General features: G+C 38.2%; 1 long non-coding RNA gene across 1 annotated transcript in view; it reads left to right on the top strand.

The window, feature by feature from the left end:
- Window positions 1-1863: 1863 nt before the first annotated feature.
- LOC122974026 overlaps window positions 1864-18029 on the top strand; it is a 39875-nt gene continuing 23709 nt past the window's right edge. The window contains exon 1 of the long non-coding RNA XR_006400201.1: window positions 1864-2020. This is a non-coding gene — a long non-coding RNA (uncharacterized LOC122974026). The remainder of the gene's footprint in view (window positions 2021-18029) is intronic.

Here is an 18029-nt window from a genome sequence, read left to right as displayed (position 1 = left end):
TTGTTGAAGTTTCTTAAACTATTATACAATAGGAATGAGTCATGCAACAAACTGAAGCACACAAAAGCTTACCCCCACACCACCGCTTCAAATCCCAACATCTATATTCTCCTCTTGTTCATCACATCATATGAATGGAGTGCTATTTCAGTTCCGCCTCCTGACAGCCAATTAACCAGCCAGTGTCTGCTTTATGCCCCCCCAAACTGATTGCTTATCCCTTCCTCTGATTGTGAGGGCTTATACAGAGACAGGATTTTTTGTAACTTAAATGACATTTTGATGTGAAAACAATCAAAAGAAATGGTTTTGCTGGTGATATTGAATCGAGTGATTTCAAGTGTTGCTCTGTAGTTTTGATTATTTTGAATCAGGAGAAGGTAATCTGCTTTTAGATTGCCTTTAACTCTACTGATTTCCAGGGAAAAACTGATTCTTGAAAGTTTGGCAAGAGTTGCCAGTATAGAAGTTAAATCTTTGAATCTTAATTTTACTGTATTTACACTTAACTTTATCCCATGTAATTTTCCCTTTTTGAAGTTTGAGCACTAAAAAAGAAACATACACATTTAAAACTAATAAAAACAAGTAACAAGTGCAGGAGTAAATGTATCAATGTGGCACTGTGCAGGAAAAAACAATACAACAACCTGCAGTTCAAGAAGGGTTGTGTTATTTCAACATGAAGGCTAATGTTAACATGTAGTGGACAAATCTTTAGTCTTGGTTAAATTGTATTCTTCTGCTGTTAGTTTTTATTTACATTTCATCCCAGACATTTGGCAATATCAAACATCGTCTCGTCACACACATACAAGACCAAAAGAAAAACATCAGTTGCAACATTATATGTATTTCTACATACTTTTAAATGTACAAAGTTCCAAATACATTGTACACCAAATAGCAGAAGACAGAAACTAAATCCTAAATACCTAAAGTTAAATGTTTTGTATGTAAATAGCCAACTCACTCTTTGTACAGAATCCATGTTTAAAAAATCATTTTCTGTTCCTCTCATAATAAACAAAGTATTGCGTTAAAAGGACAAAAGAAAAAAATTAAACCCATTTTCTAAGTCATGAAGGTGGCACTTTGAATAAATCTGTTTTTCTTCTTTCAGACTGATAAACTGTCCATTTCAACATTAAGTGGTAAAATGCCAAATCCCAGCGCACATAAAGATCTTCCCTTCTTAGATAAATTATATACAACATAATTCTCTGTACCACATTCAAATGTTATCATCCTTAATGTACGCAGTTTTGGTTTAGACCCTTTGTCATTAGCCCAATGTTTTTCACTCAGCAAATGCAGTTCCTCTCACATGTTTTTCATATTCATCATTATTAAAAAGAGCCTGCTAAACCCATAGTTATTAAACAAAGTGTGCACACCTTTAGACCAAGATCCATTCATTGTTGTTAGTTTTTAAACAGTATTCATTAATGACATGATTAAAAAATCTGTTTTGTTGCAGGTTATCTTATCTCTCCTGCTGAGGCTATGCCTTAACATGGGGATAATATTTCTTTAATAAGAGTCAGCCATATGGAAGGCTGAGAATGGACCATTTTGTGGGATGAAGTAATAAGAGCAACAAATAATTATATGGTCAGAGTTAGAGACAGTCCAGATTTTCTGTGAAATCGAAGGCCTCCATCCCACATACAACTGAAAGAGCTGTGATGATGCGTGGTGTAATCAGTATGCCCTTCATTGTGACTAGACTTTTTGTAGTAGCATAATGATGAACCTCTCAAGTTTTGCCATTGAAAGTGAGGTCATCTTATCTGTAATGTTAAAGCAAGGAACAGATTCAGTGAGGGATTTTGGGACAGATGTTAAAATGTCATCCCTGATACGTATCTCAGCAGGAACAGGTGTTGCTGGGCCTGCTGGTAAATGGAGTCAGCATGCTGGTGGGAGAAGAGGTGGCTGTTTATCTTCATGTCCAAGTACCTAAAGCTTCTGGATTGGCTCCAGCCCCTCAAGGACCTGCACACGTCTGCCTGAAGCGGTAAGTTTGCACAAAGTGTGGCTGCACATTTTCATCTATTTGTCAATGCTCTCAGCAAATTATTCAGCGGGAAATGATGTTGGCATATGTACTCATTACAAATGAGAACACAACCATTTGGTGCAATGTTAATGAGCAAAAATGTCTTTGTCAAATGAATATGTGCTGCACGCGTGGTTTATGAGCTTAGGAAATGAACTATTTGTTTGTCAGAGGCTAAATAATTCGGCACACTAATAATGATCTCTGTTGAATTAGTGAGTTCGAAGTGACTCTAACATTAATCAACATTCCCTTGCTGTTCAGTTTAATCCGGTCCAACCCAAACTAATCAGTGGCAGCCAACACAGGCCCCTTAAGACTTCACAATTAAAGCTTTTACACCATTTTTCCTGCGAAGATGAATCGACTTATCACTTTGCGCAATTAAAGGTCATATGGAAATGATGAGTCACTTCAAAAATCAACACCTTAAAACCAAAAGATCCATCATGAGTTATCCTGTATGTTCTCGGCAAAGGTCCACCCATTATACCACTCCTTAATATTGATAACCTAACCTCCACCTATTCCTTAGTGACTCATTAGTCACAGAAGTAATGATATGTCATAAAAGAGCAATCAGTGTTCTGGATGTGAGTGATGACTGTGGCTTAAGACATGCAAGCTGTGATGTAGTACACATCTGATCAGAGCAGGTTTGGTATTTGCAGTTGAGGCCAAAAAAGATGCTCACCCTACCTCTGTTCTCTCCGTTCCCTGGAGGTAAACAAACAACATCCTGCCACTGAGAGTTAGATTCAGCATCCACCAAAGCCTTTTTTTTATTTATTTATTTTAGATAGCTGAGAAGTCATAACGGCCATGTTGGATCTTTTATCAGAGCCTTATCATCCTTACGCCAGACTCATTACACAGCCCAACACGGGTGTGGAGACGGCATAATAAAACGTGACTTAATCAAAACCAAGCAGGCCTCCAGAATAATGGCTCCCCACAGCTGAATATGTGAAACAATCGGGCAGGGTCTACTGTTGTACTTAACCTCATCAAGATCCTCATTTAGGTGATAGAGGACACAGATGCTGAGGCGAGAGGCTGCTAGGGGGTTGTTTGTTATTTTTCAATTTATGCTTGATGAAATGAGTCAGCAGTTTATGTTCAAGAGAGATAATTACAGTGCATTTTATGCTGCCTTCTTCTTTTATATTAAAGCAGAGCGCTGTCTAATTGTTTATAACATTTTAGGATACCTTGGTGAATTTTTTCTAGAGGCTGTGGCCAGCAGCATTTGCTTTTCCTAAAAATCTCTTTTAGTCTTTTACTAAAAGCTATCTGAACAGCATTTAATGATACACAGCAAACCTAAAAAAGTGTCCCACATATCCTTGCACAAGATTCAGGTTTAAAGTTTGAGCAAAGACAGTTGCAGTGTTTTTACACTGGGGTTTAAATCTTCCCCCGAAAGCTTTACCGAAGTGATGTGTAAGTGTCTGTTTCTGTAATGGGCTATGCCATGGGAATGTTTCCATGGTAACATGGCAAAGGCGCTAGTACAGCTCAATGCCGCTCTCTGGGGAGTATCTGGGGAGCTTCTGCTTAGTGGGAAATGATGATAATAGCGCAGAATGTTGGATAAAACTCAACTGGGGAAGACTAACCCCTTCATATTGCAGGGAAAGGAGATGACATTCACCTTCTTTAGCATAGTCTTTTGCTAGCACCCTTTTTTTTTATTACCTGTTTCCCTAGTTACCACACTACAGTATGTTTCATATTCATCGCTTTCATTTTTGCAATCTCACTTATTGCACTTCGGCAGGTAGTGACTCTTGAAGAATAGAGAGCACACAGAGACACAGTGGTCATGTCCTATTAAACCTCAGGTATTTGTTTTTTACTGTCAGATGTGTGAATAGTGCTCCTTTAGAACTTGTTGTACCCTTAATACAGGCCTTTTTAGCTTCACCTATTCTAATATATAGTTTAATATTTTAGGTATGAAAGCTTTTGCCCGTGTGACTATTTTTAAGATCCAGGCTGATAGACTGAAGAATGTGTATTCACTGTAGTTACTGCATATTTCTCTAAGAAAATAGTCGAAAATCCTCAGAAAATTGAAAATATCTATGCACAATTGCTCACACAGTGGTCTTACAAAGTAGTGGCCACCGCCTGGAAAACTATTTGACCTGGTGACTCCTCTTGCAGTGAGAAACCTCGGCTCAAATCTGTTTATACCCCACTGGCACTCTGTTGCTCTTTTCCCAGCGCTGATATGCGCGCTTGTGTGCGTGTTGTTCAGTGTTAGATGTCGGATTCCAGCAGCTTAGAAAACACAGCTTTGTATTAGATCACAACTGTGCATAAATTACATCTACAGCAGAGTATTAGGCGTGGAGAAATAACTGAAGACTGAAACTCTTTGGAGTTGAAAATGTCACATTAATTTCAAACACATTACCCCCTGCCGGAAGACTTAATGAAGAAGCCCATTAGAATGTCATACCTGCTTACTTGTGAATTTTGTAGAAAGTTTATTTGATATGTCTGAGTCAATTACCCAAAGTCTTTGTGATAAGAAACTGCTCAGTAGACCTGAACCTCCAGTTCTACTTGGGGAGCACTTGGATATTTTACACAAGGCTGTGCTTTGAATAATTTCCAGGCATAAATTTGTTTTTGGCAAGGCACTCTATTTTCCCCCTGCCAGCTTAAAGGTTTTGTCCTTTACGTCACTTTGCAAAGTGTGTGCAACTGATACGAAATAAAGACCCAGAGCAACAGAAGACATTATACAACTGTTTTTACAGATACTCTCGATGACAAATTGAACTGAAACTGAAATTCATGCATAAAATCACTGGAGCGCCCCTTTAATAAAGAAGAAAATGTGATTACGTTATCAGTGTATGTAAAGGAAAGCAGAGTTCCACTATACAAAGTGTATAGATAACTGTACTTACTGACTATACTGCATATACTGCATAAAACATATAGGGTACATACATTTTTGTATGATATTTGTGTAGAGTTGTTGTGACAACTGGCCTACTTGTATTTAAACTCCATTGCAGTCATTTTTATTTGTCAGCATTCTCACTGTGGAGTTTTTTTTTTCTGTCTGTGGACGTGGAGCGTTTCATGTCCTCCTCAGACACACTGTGGGAGTGCTGGGACAAACACCGGATGAGTGACTAAGAAAACAATTCCCCTGGATATGCCTGTTGTCTTGCTCTTCCTCTCTCGCGCGCTCTTTCTGTGTCTCTTCGGGGTTGAATCACATTTCTCATGCTTCCCTCCAATGTGTCTCTGTCATATATAGGTACATGGGCACATGCACACGTACACACAGATATACGCTCACTCCTCTGAAACACACACACACATGCACACACACACACACACACAGCCTGACAAATCCCCCCTTCTGTCAAAAAGTCGATAAATAAATGCATTGTCTCTTCACTTTCTGCTGTTGGCATCAGCCTGTCTAAATTGTCTGAGAAGGCAGTGGAGTGTGAAATTGAGTTCAGAACTGTAAGCTGTGTGAGGGGGCACAAGATGAGCCTATGTTTGCTTATTTATTCATATTGCAGCAGCATTCAGTAGCGCTTTTGCAAGGAAGGGTCAGTTAAACACGTTGAGGTGTTGTTGGTGGAAATTTGACAAGTTTCAAGGAAGAGGCTTAGGTGGAGCCATTTTGCCCTTGCAAAGGGAGCAATAGGTTATTCATCTAAGGGGGTAAATGAAGCTTTAAAGTGAAATTGTGCAGTTACAGTGAGTCCAGTAAGTTTCTTATTTCTTCAGTCCCTCGGTGCTGTGAACCAGGACGACTTCTTTTTGACAGTCGCTATCATTGTTCTAAATGCCATCTACACTGAAGCCTAGTAGTTGCATACAAAGCAAAAAGGTAATTTTACTTGAATCACTAGCTAGTGATTGAATAACTTCACAGTGATTTGCTCTCTCCTATTTCTGAAAAGATGAATTTCTTTCTCAAAGCCACAGAGTTCATGCAAGAATAATAGCACCTGCCCACACTAATTTGCCAAGAACAAATGATTTTGCTTGAGAATGTAACTTTTGTGCCGCTTTCCCAAGATTTAATCAGAGGTATTACGCAAACCTTCCTTTCCTCAGCTCTTTTCTTGCCATCCTGTGATGAATGTGTTGTTACAGGATGATGTATGTTTATAGATTGCCGGGGATTTTGAAGAGTTATAGCTTCCCCTCACAACACAGAAAGTGCCTCTGTGCGAAAATCATTCAGGGATTTCAGGTTTGTCTCTCAATTTCACTGAGTACAACACATGATAAATGTGCATTAGTTAAAAAAAAAAAAAAAAAAAACACATCCTTAAACTTTGTTTCCAGACTTTTTGACAAGGCTGTTTGTATGTCAGTCCCCACAACAAAGTCTGGCAGTTAATGGAAAATGATTCACATGTTAGGTTTTTTTTATTCTTTTTGTAAAGATTAGCTGCACTGGTTGAAGTGTCCTTCACTGTCGCCAGAATCATCAGTATGGAGGTCATCATCTCGGGTTTTTTAGAGTGACAGAAATTGTAATGGCAGCATAAATTCCATCAAAGTCTTTGCATTCTCAGCATTACCTGTAAGAACTGTCCAGAGGTCAACTGATAGTGGAGCCTTCATTTTTGCAGGGTTCATACATCCATCTATAACACACTGTGATAGTGCATTTCATTTAGAAATTCAGCAAACACAACAGCAGGTAACCGCATTATTTGACTTGTTTCCCCTCACCTACGTTGAAATATATGTTAGGATGTATTTTGTCGTATGTTGTCTGAACATTGTGTATTACATTTTTGATTTATCGGCAACATGATAAAGACAAAGATATTTTTTTAGAATGTGAGAAAGCTTTCACATCACAATAACAAAACAAAATACATGAAAAAACTGTTACATTACAGTTATAGTAGTAGAGTCATCCACACCAATGTGTACCCATTTTTGATTAACATGTAATATTTTGAAAATTATCATCTGGCCAATATGTGTGAGAAAATACTATAACTACAGGTTTTCATTCCTCAGCATCACTAAACCTGTTTTTCGAGTCTTATTATAAGATTGGACATAAGCCTCAATAAGGTGTGTGACTCTGCTTAAATAGAACAAGAAAGCTGATTTTATGTTAATCACACTACCTTACGGACATGTTGGCCTGTTATCTACTTTTAAACATCTGCACTCATCAACTGAGTAAATACACAATTACTGCCATACTAATTAATGTGTCATTTGGCCCTATCTTTAATTTTCAAAGAGCTTCCATCTCCTATTGCCACATTACCATAACAGAAACCAGCAAACATATTGCATTTTATACTATATAAGGCGTTTGCCCTTTTCTGTAATGCAAAGTCGTTTTAATGTGGTTAATGATGTAATTAGCTGTTCTTGAAAGAAACACTCCACATGCAGGGCTCTAATGCCTGTGCCTGTTTGATTTCCCATAAACTGTCAGATTGAATTGAGAATATATTCATCTTGACTGCCTCGAGGCTTGCTTTTGAGGTATGAACTTGAAAAGTGCAACACACATAATGAACACAAACTTGCAAAGCTGGGGGTTGGGGGATGTTCTTTAAGCACATGGTTGTATAATATAATTATACTTTGATTTATCTGATCTGTTTGCCAAGCATGCTGTGCTGTTACTGTAAGAAAATGCCATCAGTTTGCCAGCAAAGCCCTGCCTGTAAATGTCACACATTCTCCAAAATGGCCCGACAGATTGTCAGTGTTCACTTTAACCATTTGTTTTTTGTCTTAACTTTACTACATAGAGTACTCAGACATAACTGTGCAGACTAGTGATGAAGGAGCGTCAATAGGCAATTATCAGAACACTCTTCCAGTGTTACCCTACTTCTTACCTAACTTACTAAATTTAAAGTCTTGTCTGTATTCTTTCTTATTTCTTTGAGCCATCGAAAGCCATCAGGTCCATAGACACTGAGTCATTATGCGACTGCCAGCCAGCAAATCCCATGAAGTTTCCTCAAATCAATATTTCAGTGCTGAATGGCAAGTTTGTCCTTAAACAAAAAGAATTTTCCTTGACAACCTGAACAAGCGTTAAGCTAGTTAGAGGAGGTTTGCAGTCCTCAGAGCCCATTAAAAGGGTTTTAATGAGGGGAGAGTGGAAGGCAGTGGTAGACCCCCCACTAGCTTTTGATACAATGCACTGTCACCTCATTAAATCCTGATGAGGTTCAGTGGTATTTCAGGACAGTTGTGAGACCCATGTGTTACCCTGCGGATGCAAAGTCGCCATGGGGGCACTGCCGGGGGCTGCGGGTACCAGCTGGACTTGGCACCACAGCTTGGCCCTAGACAGTGATAATGGCCTCCTTTCCTCTTGTTCACATGACATGCTTTGTCCCTTTAAACTGCCCTGTAATGGCCTTTATAGGCTGTCATGAATTGTGCAATAAAGAGAGGCGTGGAGGTAACCCAAACAGAATAGTAAGCAAGCTGGGAAGTTGGCTAGGGAGGCCTGCATAGTTGTTAAAAGGTTGATGGTTTGATGATGAGCAATGACAATGTCTAATGCTTTCATAATTGATCAAGAGTAACAAGTCTCCATTTATAGTAAATGTTTATGGACCCCTCTAGGGAAATGTATTTGAGCTAACAATATCTATATAACTTCTGTAATCTTCTGTCATTCTGTACATAAAATTCATACAACATAATTCATTTACTGTATATCATATGTGACTTAACCACCAGGTCACCCTTGTCTGTGTTAGTTGACATACTAACTACTAACATATACCAACATACTAACTTAGAATTACTGACTTAAGGGGACATATCATGCTTTTTTTCTGTCATTTTTATACTGTTATGATTTTGGGTTCCTATGTTAAACATGGTTAAGGGCCCAAAACTTGAGGTGAATGTACGTAAAAATGTTCCCTGCAAGTCAAAAACTCAGCCTGCTCTAAATGCTTTGTTTGCAGTGTTACCCCTACTTCCTCCTCGTGATGACATCGGATTGTTTGTGCGTGCCAACAATTGGCCGTCCATTCCAAGGCCTTTGTTGCTAAGGTCACTCCAGGGGTTGTTCACTATGGAGAGCCATTTCATTCAAAATTCCACCCAAACTGCACACCATCTATCAAGTTACCAGACACTGAAATGGCTCTCCATAGTTCCTGTTGTCCACTACTAACCAATCTGAACAGTGTGGGCTCATTGAGACTCATCAGACAGAAGGTGAACTGAGGGGCTGCATAACAGGCCAGTATAAGATAAATAAGGAGTCTTTTGAACTGTAAATCATGCAAAGATATTCCAGTAGAGCCCCAGAATAAAATTATAGACCTGGAAATGTGCATCATACATCCCCTTTAAACAAAACATTTCTGGTTTGAACACAACTGCTCTGCAAATTTTCCAAATTTTGATACAGTTGTAGATGGACAGTTCTTGTAGCCACTGCACAGTTTACTGGCCATGCCATCCATTTTCAACCTCTTATCCAGGTCCATGTCACTGTGGCAGCAGGCTAAGTGAGATAGCCTATAATATATGCTCTTCCTAAGGGATCCAAAGGCCTTCCCAGGGCAGATGGGTAATATAATCCCTCCAGTTCTTGGTGCTCTGGGTTTGCCTCATGGTCCCCTCCAAGTCTGAATGTGCCTGGCACACTTCCAAAGGGAGGCATCCGAATCAGATGCCTGTACCAGCTTAACTGACTCCTTTCATCATGGAGGAGCAGCAGTTGTACTCTGAGCTCTTTCTGGATGTCTGAGCTTCTCATCCCATCTCTGCAACCACACTGCAAGGAACCCTCATTGCTTATATCCGTCATCTCATTTTTACTGTCTACCCAAAGCTCATGACCATGAGACAGGTTTGCAACCTATGAACCTCACTATAATGTATTACCATAATAAGTCGCTGTATCTAATGTCCAATAAGATGGAGAGGTAAAGAAGCTTCTCTTGATTTGAAACAAATAAATAATTCTAATAATTTCAGTAATTTCTTAGTGATGAGAAGGTTTCCAGTTAAGTATCACTAGTTATGGAACTAAAACAAAGCTTATTGTGATATGCAATTAATTCCATTTCCACATACCTCAACATGAACTACAAGTGAACTCAACTTTCAAGAGCTGATTTTTCCTTAAGTGTGACAATAAAACTAACAGACACATTAAATAGCATGTTCTCTTGCTTTCCTCTAAAATATATCATTTCCAGCAGGGAAGCATTTGATAAATTGGTGTCTAAGGAAAATAAAGCATTTTGGTCTGCTTGCTTTGTATTTAGGTGTTGTGAACAATATACTGTTTTTTTGTTGTTGTTTTTTTTTGTTTGGAATACTCCTCAAATTAAGAGCTTCTCAGCTCTAAACCATTGCTGAAAACAAGCATGAGCAAATCATGTCACCATTATGAGCCTTTATTGTTTTTCAATTTGAATTAGTGCCTAAATGAAGCATTATGATACATGCACACAACCTCTTGGTTTATTATCCCAGCCTTTTCTGCACTTGGTGTTATTTTAATCACATTGAAGCATGGTTTAAGCAGAATAATAAAAGGAACGGGGCGGTAAATTTTAACAGCTTTCATTTTTTTCGTTTGACTCAACCAGGAGATATATTTCAGGGCTGTTTATTTTTTTGAAGATGCATTTTGTATTTAATATGTGTGTGTGTCTGAGTACACAGGATACTATGCATTGGAATGCCTTGAGACACTCAAGGCTTAGCAACAGCAAACTATAGAAATGATTGAAATGAAATGTAATCTGTCTTCAACCGTCACACTGAGTTTTTCAATACAGGGATAACATATCAGCTCTGTTTGTCTTTGTAGTTTTACACGGCCCCAGGTTGTATACATGAGGTTATCATAATGAGATATTGAGATACAGCAGGTGGAAAAAAAGTAATGGAAATACAAGGCAATATACAATATAATTATATTCTTTATCTAGAAAGGAAGACGGCCACCCTTTGCCTTCAGAGCAGCTTCATTCTTTCTTGTAATGTTGTACAAGCGTTGAACCGTGTGTAGTGGGAAGTTGAAGCATCCCTCAGGAAGGAAAACCTCCAGTTCTTTTAGTGATGAAGGAGGTGGAAATCTGCACTGCTCTCTGCGCTCCAGAAATTCCCATAAAGGATTATTCCGGTGTGATTGGAGTGTTGGCTTATTGCCTGCCTTCCCTTGCTGGTTTACATCACTTTTATCATGTTATATTTGCTCTAGTTTCCTGGTCTTGATGTTTTAAAAGTAAAGACAGGCTGCTGTAGGTAGAAGATGGTTAGAGGTAATCCCAGTAGAAAAAGGAAACCAGTTTATGTTAATTGTGTGTGTGAAATCTAGATTTATTTTCAGTTTTTTTTAATGGACCACTACAGCTGGTGAAGTGGGTCTGTCTGTGGGCTTGACTGTGCTGTAATTGATAGATGGCAGGTCTAAATGAAACCAAAGGATATTAGTTGTTAGTAGGAAGAAATGAAAACATGAAAATCAGAGTGTGTGAAAACAGTCTGACTGCTTTTTTGAATTTGTGGGTTAATTAATGCGGCAGCTGATGCAGCTTTGCAATAAAATATTTTTGGCTCCTGATTTACAGTGATGTAATACTTTTTTTCAAATTGAATTAAAAGTTTTATTATTAAACAGTGTTTATTGTGCCATTTGTAAATAAAGACAGGAATGAATATGAAGTTTTGCAAACCGATTTTAAAGAATTCTGGTTCCAGGTATTACTGCTATTTAAAGGACCAGTGTGTAGGATTTAGTGGGTTCTAGCGGTGATTTTGCAGATCTCAACCAACCAATAACCACTCGCTCTTACCCCTCCCTTTCAAGCATGTAGGAGAACCAACGGTGGCCGCGAAACTCGCGTAAAAGACGCAAAAGGCCCTCTCTAGAGCCAGTATTTGGTTTGTCTGTTCTGGGCTACTGTAGAAACATGTAAACAACATGGCGGGCTCTGTGGAAGGACCTGCTCCCTATGTAGATATAAAGGGCTCATTCTAAGGTAACGAAAACACAACAATTCTTAGTTTCAGGTGATTATACACTAATGAAATCATATTCATGAATATTATATTCCATCTCTGCCAATAGATCCCCCAAAACTTACACACTGGCCCTTTAAAGGATAGGTTCACAATTGTTCAAATCTGTCTTATAACAATAGTGAGGTGCCCATATGAAAATTGAAATAGGTTTTTTCTCACTGTAATCATTCCTCCTGTTCACACTGACCATTATAAGATCCCTTCCAAATGCACTTCTGATGCACTGTAAGTGATAGGAGACAAAATCCTCAGTCCTTGTTTTGTGCAAAAATGTATTTAATTTTTTTTTCTGAAGCTAATATGGCACTTCAAATTTTTTGTGTTTCCCTGGACAGTGTCTCCCTTCTGAGTCACAGTGGAAGCGGAGTAACAAAAAGAGGGAATTTGGTACTAAAAAGACTGTAACTGTAAGACTGTAACAGTGTAAGACTGTAACGATAACTGGAAGGTATCCACTTGATTTGACTAATTCGGACAGCCGAAGCTTCATATTAGCTTCAAATAAACTTTTAAATGCATTTTTGCACAAAATGAGGACTGTGGATTTTGTCCCTCATCCTTTACATTGAAAGCGCCTTTTGAAGGGATCTTCTAATGGTCAGTATGAACAGGAGGAACGATTACAACAAAACCTGTTTCAATGTTAATTTGGGTCCCTGACTGTTGTTTTAAGATAGACTTGAACAATTGTGACCCTATCCTATCACACATTTTCGAGCTTGTGTCATTAAGATATTGTGCAAGTCATTTCTGTTTTGTTTACAAACTAATGGGATAGAAGACCTTAAACTCCCTTTTCCCTCATCCTATCGCACACATACACACATACTGTACATCATGGTTATAATCTCAAATCCACTGCAACATTGAATATGCATTAATTGATTTCTGACTGCTAGAGGGGAACCTATATATGCTACAGAGACTGAAAAACAGTCTTATATAATAAATACACTCCCAGATAAGCCCTGCTTCTCCCAAGGTGAAAGAAGTCAAATTAGGGAAAGTCTTGCAAACTACTGGAACATTATGAGTAAAGCAGAGAAGTCAGTAGACTATGACATGACAAACATTCTGTGCCAGTAATTTCTTGAGTTTATGGTTTCAATCTGGTCTTTTAAAGTCAGTGTGACCTTGGCTCTTGAGTTTGACCCTGCAGTATTTTTTTGCAGGTACATAGCTTATAATTAAGGAAGGAGCTGCATGCAGCAGGTTTTGTAAAATAGAAGATGGTCAGAATGGACAAGGTGAGGAACGAGGGGCATAGGCAGCAAAGAAAGCAACAAAACTAACTCACTTATCTGTTATCAAGAGAAACATATTTCATTTTGCACTTGGTTATTATACTGAAAAATAAGCAATAATTTCTATAATGCAATAAAAATAAATGCAGTTTTTGTTGGTTGTACTTTATAATCTCCCTCATTGAAACCCATTTGCCTCCAGTTTTCCTTAAAACTCATATAAATAAAATGTTTCTCAGAGCTCTTTTGAATCCTTAATTGACATTTAACTCAATATTATTCACCTGTGTAGCAGCCTTCAGAGTTGCCATTTACTTAATTAGAAGCTGACGTCCTTTTTCACATACCGTTTGTTTTGTCCTCTGTGAATTGCATACATTTATGTATTAACTCAATTTATGATTTCTAATGATTTTTTTTCTATGAAACTTATTGCATACAGCTCGCCGATATTGTGTCAGAAGACAGTTGAGTCTATGAACATATTCTCTGCCTAATATTCCTGTTTACATTTCTAAAACTGTCTCCATTTGACAACAGCCATTTGCCATTTTGGCATTTGTAGCCGCAATTACATATGACTCTCCTTTTTATTCCCATTGCTTTTCAGTCATCTGGACAAAGACAGAAGGAGCAATTTTTCGTACCACTCTACATGCCCACTCACTGACAGAGGCACTGTTTGTAATTAGACTACTATTACTGTCTGCCAAATTACTGGTTGTTTTTTTTCCTTCAGAAGCCCCAAACCATCATATGCCTATATTTGCCTGTGAAAAACTAAAGCTGCTTTGTCCATGCTGGGAGAGATCCATAATTGATATTGTGAATTTCATTTGAAATATGTAACTTGGCTGAGAACCTGTTCCTGGCTGCTGGAGATTTGATAAGCCTCCTGCCCTTTTGTCAAGTTGAACAGACTGTTAAGGCAGAGAGATGTACCCCAGGGACCAATGAACAGCTAAACAGATGACATGAATCCGAGCAAGAGTTCCAATGAACTTTCCTTGAACTAGAGAGGACCGGTGATCCATAGCCATATCTTTCTTCTGTCTCTTCTCTTTCTCTCCCTCACCATAACTACTCTTTCTGCTCCCCCTCCCCGTTCCTCTTTTTATTCATTTTCCCAGTTCTCTTCCCACTCACAAGGAGCCAAATGCAGTAGTAGTTCTTAAGCTAAAGTCACAGTGCAGTGCCACTTCACTGCTTTCCCATCATGTGGGATTTTGGTTTTGAAAGACAGCAGTTCATTTTCCAATGTGTGGGCTTTCACTCCTACCATCCCCTTCTCTCTGTCCCATTGCAGCTGACCAGGAGTGTTCCCAAGCCATTGGTTTGATTTATCCACTCTGCTCAGGCAGTAAGCAACAATAGACCACATAAAATGAAAATTCCCCAACCTCTCAAGATTTGGTTTGCTTTTTTTTTTTGCCTGGAGTTTCAGATTTGCCAGTATTACACAATATCTTTGAAAGAGTCCTATATTTTCAACAAGCCTGTGAACAATTTCATCTTGGTACTTTTGATGAGAGCATAGCAGTCTGTCATCTAGTATTTGATTTACAGGTAAGACTGTATGTGCACAGACACGTTAAAGGTCTAAATAATGCTGTTTGCATTGTGGAGATGCACCATTTACGTTGGCAAATTGGTCTGAACATCCTACAGCTTCTTTACACGACACAAATCTTATTCATCCATTCATTTTCTATAAGCAGTTAGGCAGTTCAGAGTCGTTCAGATGTTTGCATAGTCTTTATACTGTTAAAATGTATCATGGGAAATAAAAAAATAAAAAATTTAATTCCTGCATCAGTTGTTGGCTTTTATCTATGCAGATTTTCATTGTGCACAGCTCTGTATCACCAACAGGGGGCAGTGTAGGAGTTTATAATGCCACCTCCCTCTTTCTAGAGACAGCCACAGCCTGTCTGTCCTGTCAGATGCACAAAGGAGCGAGGAGGCATCGATTTACATACATCAGCGGTGTCTTTAAAATACTTTTCAAACACTTATAATCTCACTGTGTCTTTCTGTCTATCTATCTGTCTGTCTGCTTTAAATTTCAGTCGCCTACTTTATAAATAAAGAGCAAGAAATTGCTTATTTATGCTTGTGAAATAGAAGTACCTGTTGTGATACAATGAGTGCAGGCTAATACTCACTAATATGAATCTTAAATGCCCACAAAATTGGTTTAAATTCATGCTACTTAAACATACTATGCCTATGAAACACTGCTATTAACATTACAGTCTGCTTCTTGAAGAACTCTGTTTACAGTAATAATGTGTTTGTCGGAAAAAAGGTTTTTTGAATACCTTTCATATGCTCAAAAAGTTGACCTTTTGGCCAGTAGGCTGTGAAGTACCACTGCAGCTAAAAGATAAAATCTCAATTTTTTTTCAAGCTTGGCATCAATTCACTTTTTTTTTTTATTTGAAGAATGTAAGATTGAAACATCATATTTTGTTAGGACATCATGTGCAGGACAGTTGAGCAAGAATAACAGAAGACCAGCACCACCAGGGAGGCTGTCATTGTTATGCATAAAATACAGGTTATCACACACAGCTAAGGACTGTCACCACCACGAGCTGCTTCAACTAAGTAGAGCACAGGCATCCAGTTTAATAATCAGCTTCACCACAGACAGAGCGGTAAGAGTCTGCTCACTAATTGATCTGCTCCTGCTATTTGTGTTCCTTGAAAAGACACCAGCCTGATACCTGCAGACAGCTGGCTAGCCAGCGTTAGCTACCGTGCTGGCAGGGACAAGACTGAACAAAGTAGGAACTGCTCACTGTTCAGTCATGTAGCGCATATTCTACAGGTCGTGGAATCTTTATTTATTTATTTCAGGTGGTGATTATTTAATGTAGCCTTAATAAACTGTCAAATAAATTTGGATCTGAAGAGCACATTTTTGGTTTGATGAATATTTCTCACAGACAGCAGAGATATTTCAAGTGCAGCTGCACTCAACTGCATTTTTTCAGTGTCCAAGATTCATCTTTGGTGTTATTGCATTGCTTCTTTGTTATTGGGGAGCTGATTTGTTTCCTATTAACTCACTGGCCATAAAAATATGCTTTTAAGAATTCATTATTGTATTTTTCCAAAACACTGACGCAATGAGGAACATAACCTGTAGCGTTTGACTGATTGTGAGTAGGTCCTAGTGACTTAGGAGCACTAAAATGCTTTGTGAATTACTCTCAGACCAAAAACCTAGGAGTCCTAGGTACGACTGACATTACTCTTATTTTACGAGTTTGAACTCAGCCAGTTAGAAGCTACTTAAAGCTTTAGGATGTTTCGTGAATATGACCATTGGTCTTTATCTAGAATGGCTTGGACCATCACTAAGGTAGACTTTTTGGCCCTGGCTCCCAAGGATGTAGAAGTGTTTCCCCAAACAATCTACACCCATCAGTGTTAATATTATGTAAAATGTAAGCATTCCCTCAGGGTGAAAATGTCACCCTTGTTTTCAAGTCCTCAAGTGTTTCATATAGTTAGCTGAATACAATATACAAAACCCAAGAGAAACATTGTGCTGGTACAATATTTTCTCATAATACTGCGAGGCACAAACAGTGTATTACGCGAGATGCTGTAATGCTTAATGATGAGTAATGAATAGATAATGAAGTATCACCTTAGCGTCTGGCAACTCAGCAGCCTTGCATGCAGTGAAAGCTTACTGCAATTATTAATCTAACATAAATCGCAATTATGGACTGAGTATTGACTCAAGTTTCCACAGTGCCACAACAGGCAGATTATCCATTACCTGCCTATTACAGATTTAATTGTTCTTAATTGTTGTCAAGTAACTTTAATTATCTACAAATAAGCTATTGCACACACTAGGCTACAACCCATGAGAAGTTTTTTTAAACATCTGAAGGCTTTTTAAGAGTCACATTCTTTAGAGTTTCAGTTTTTGTACAGATGTAAAATAACGGGCATTTAATGGGCCCCTAATATGTACCTTTTGATCCACCTGCACTAGTTTCTCATAGTTTAAGGCAGTTGGTCCTGATCACAGGGGATTGTAAAATGTATCTGAGGGGTTGCAAGAAGATTTACAAGCTGGAAAAGAAAGAAAAAACATATTTCTGCTACACAAAATGATATTTTCAGACTTCACTCTTAAGTTACTAGACATTTTTGCCTTTTCAGGCCTCTTAAACATATTCTAATAAAACAAGGGGAAAAGAATCAATCTTTGGTTGAGCTCATCACACCTGGTAGACATATGCAACCTCTGACGGATTGTCAGAAGTACACATAGCTTCATTTTAATGTGGTTTAAGGTACAAATTTGCACTAGTTTAATATAATTAATGTATTTAGATTTATTAATGAAATTATCTAATGTATTACTTTAATTTCAATTCAATACAATTAGTTAAATTTAATATTGTTCATTAACTTAATTTGATTGATTTCAATTTATTTAATTAATTAAATTGAATTAATTGAATTATGCACTAACAAACAATGTTGTACTGCAGGGCGCCAGATCAGAAGGTGCTTATATGGGTCATTTTGGATGAAAATGACTACTTATTTTGTCATTTAGACTGGAGGTTCAATCCTTGACAGCGGTCCTTACCGAACACAATTGCCCATGTTTATGGGTGGTCTAACCCTGTCACAACAGTGAG

Source organism: Thunnus albacares, chromosome 22 (genome assembly GCF_914725855.1).
Source record: "Thunnus albacares chromosome 22, fThuAlb1.1, whole genome shotgun sequence".
NCBI classification, from domain to species: Eukaryota; Metazoa; Chordata; class Actinopteri; order Scombriformes; family Scombridae; genus Thunnus; species Thunnus albacares.
This window is presented reverse-complemented; position numbering and strand designations above follow the sequence as displayed.